Source organism: Scardinius erythrophthalmus (genome assembly GCF_964197995.2).
Source record: "Scardinius erythrophthalmus genome assembly, chromosome: 20".
Lineage (NCBI taxonomy): Eukaryota > Metazoa > Chordata > Actinopteri > Cypriniformes > Leuciscidae > Scardinius > Scardinius erythrophthalmus.
Genome location: NC_138240.1, coordinates 37,940,192 through 37,943,428, shown reverse-complemented (window position 1 = coordinate 37,943,428; position 3,237 = coordinate 37,940,192).

Here is a 3,237-nt window from a genome sequence, read left to right as displayed (position 1 = left end):
AAACTGTGTCTGATTACTGTTGTTGTGACTACTGAGGTCAGGCACACCTGGATTAATCAGTTTGTCCAATAATGGCAGACAGGAAACTGGCTGAAGTTCAGGAAGGAGTGCACCTGTGCATAAAGCTGATGATAGGCCTACCTTTGTTGACACTGACCCTGACTGACCTCACACATAGGGCTGGGTATCGTTCAAAAAATTTCAATACCAATACCGATACCGATACCTTGATTTCGATACCGGTTCCTGAACGATACTTTTTTCGATACCAATTTATGAAATCCATTTTAACACGATTACATAACATATTACCTCAGAAAAACTTTGGTTTTATTTTTTTCAGTTTGACTCATGCTCCTTTAGTCAGTGCACAAAAAAAAAAGCACAAAGGAACAAAATATTCCTTATACATATACATAAGGATCAAAATATTTTTTTATAAAGAGCTCATGCTCACCAACGCTGAATTTGTTTGATCAAAAATACAGTAAAACTTGTAATATTGTGGAATAGTATTACAATTTAAAATCTTATTTGAATATATTTCAAAATGTAATTTTTTCCTGTGTTGTCAAAGCTGAATTTTCAAAATCATTACTTCAGTCTCACATGATCCTTCAGAAATATGAAAACAGTTTTTGGAAACTATGATACATTTTTTCATGATTCTTTGATGAATAAAAATTTCAAAAGAACAGCATTTATTTGAAACAGAAATCTTTTGCAACATTACACGTTTTAAGGTCATTTTTGATCACTTTAATGCATCCTTACTGAACAAAATTCTGACCAACACATTTTTGAACGGCAGTGTAGCCTACATTCAGTAGGTCATTATTGCAATATAAACACTGTCAGAGTGATCAACAAGGTATCTCTTCATTTACCAGTCAAAGACGGAGCAACTTTCTGCTCTTTTACTCCGTGCTCTGTCAAGGGCTTCATCATATCTGTCGCAGTACCGCAAATAGGCCTACTGCATCGCGCGCTGTGTGTGTGTGCTCGCGTCTCATATGAGTATGTGCACAGAGAGTTCCGCGCGTCTCGTGTGTGTAGAGTTTGCGTGTATGTGCGTGAGCGACTTTAGGCGTGTCATTGTGCATTTCATATGTATTTGTTTGAGCACTGACGTTGACGAGTTAACCCCTTAGGTATCGAAATCTGGTACCGAAAAACAAGTCATTTTTCGATACTCGATAGTATCGAGGCAATTCCGTCGGTACCTAAAAAGTATCGAACTAGGTACCCAGCCCTACTCAAACACTAGCCTCGCGACCTGTACCTAAACCTACAGCACCTGTAGTTATCGCGAGGCTAGTGACAGAGCTCCGTCTGGACCTACAACACCTGTAGTTATCGCTAGGCTAGTGACAGAACTCGGCCCGGGCCCGGGGTATTATTATTTTTTAATAACGCAGGTTAAAATACGGGAGATTTACGGGAAAATACTAATACGGGAGGACGGCGGGAAAGAAGGGTAAAATACGGGACTTTCCCGGCCAAAACGGGACACTTGACAGGTATGCCAACCAATCACGGCTTCAGAATAGGCCTATAAAAGGTCAATACTGTGTAATACTGTATTCACAACCACAAATGCTTACAGTAAAAAAATACATTGGTTTCAGTCTTGCTTTCGTGTTTATTGTGAATTTTTCAACATCTCTCTGCCAATTACTTTCAATCTTGTACAGAAATGTTCATATGAGCTCATGAAAGAAGAGCTTTAGGTTTTGAATAACTGTGTATATGATACATCCAAAAATATAATATTATGGCAAAGGTGTTTGCAATGTAAAGGTGATGATACACAGGAGCAGCGTTGAGCAGCGTTGAGCAGAGTTGAGCAGAGTTGAGCAGCGTTGAGCAGAGTTGAGCAGCGTTGATCAGCGTTGAGCAGAGTTGAGCAGAGTTGAGCAGCGTTGAGCAGCGTTGAGCAGCGTTGAGCAGAGTTGAGCAGAGTTGAGCAGCGTTGATCAGCGTTGAGCAGAGTTGAGCAGCGTTGAGCAGCGTTGAGCAGCGTTGATCAGCGTTGAGCAGAGTTGAGCAGAGTTGAGCAGCGTTGAGCAGAGTTGAGCAGCGTTGATCAGCGTTGAGCAGAGTTGAGCAGAGTTGAGCAGCGTTGAGCAGCGTTGAGCAGCGTTGAGCAGCGTTGAGCAGAGTTGAGCAGAGTTGAGCAGCGTTGATCAGCGTTGAGCAGAGTTGAGCAGCGTTGAGCAGCGTTGATCAGCGTTGAGCAGAGTTGAGCAGAGTTGAGCAGCGTTGATCAGCGTTGAGCAGAGTTGAGCAGAGTTGAGCAGCGTTGAGCAGAGTTGAGCAGAGTTGAGCAGCGTTGAGCAGCGTTGATCAGCGTTGAGCAGAGTTGAGCAGCGTTGAGCAGCGTTGAGCAGCGTTGATCAGCGCTGAGCAGAGTTGATCAGTGTTGAGCAGAGTTGAGCAGCGTTGAGCAGAGTTGAGCAGCGTTGAGCAGAGTTGAGCAGAGTTGAGCAGAGTTGAGCAGCGTTGATCAGCGTTGATCAGCGTTGAGCAGCGTTGAGCAGAGTTGAGCAGCGTTGAGCAGAGTTGAACAGAGTTGAGCAGAGTTGATCAGTGTTGAGCAGAGTTGAGCAGAGTTGATCAGTGTTGAGCAGAGTTGAGCAGCGTTGAGCAGAGTTGAGCAGAGTTGAGCAGAGTTGAGCAGCGTTGAGCAGCGTTGAGCAGCGTTGAGCAGAGTTGAGCAGAGTTGAGCAGCGTTGAGCAGCGTTGAGCAGCGTTGAGCAGAGTTGATCAGTGTTGAGCAGAGTTGAGCAAAGTTGAGCAGAGTTGAGCAGAGTTGAGCAGAGTTGAGCAGCGTTGAGCAGAGTTGAGCAGAGTTGAGCAGAGTTGAGCAGAGTTAATCAGTGTTGAGCAGAGTTGAGCAGCGTTGAGCAGAGTTGAGCAGAGTTGAGCAGCGTTGAGCAGAGTTGATCAGTGTTGAGCAGAGTTGAGCAGCGTTGAGCAGAGTTGAGCATCATTGAGCAGAGTTGATCAGCGTTGAGCAGAGTTGATCAGTGTTGAGCAGAGTTGAGCAGCGTTGAGCAGAGTTGATCAGTGTTGAGCAGAGTTGAGCATCATGCTCGGGACACTTGATGATACACAGGAGCAGTGTTGAGCAGTGTTGAGCAGTGTTGATCAGTGTTGAGCAGAGTTGAGCAGCGTTGAGCAGCGTTGAGCAGAGTTGATCAGTGTTGAGCAGTGTTGATCAGAGTTGAGCAGCGT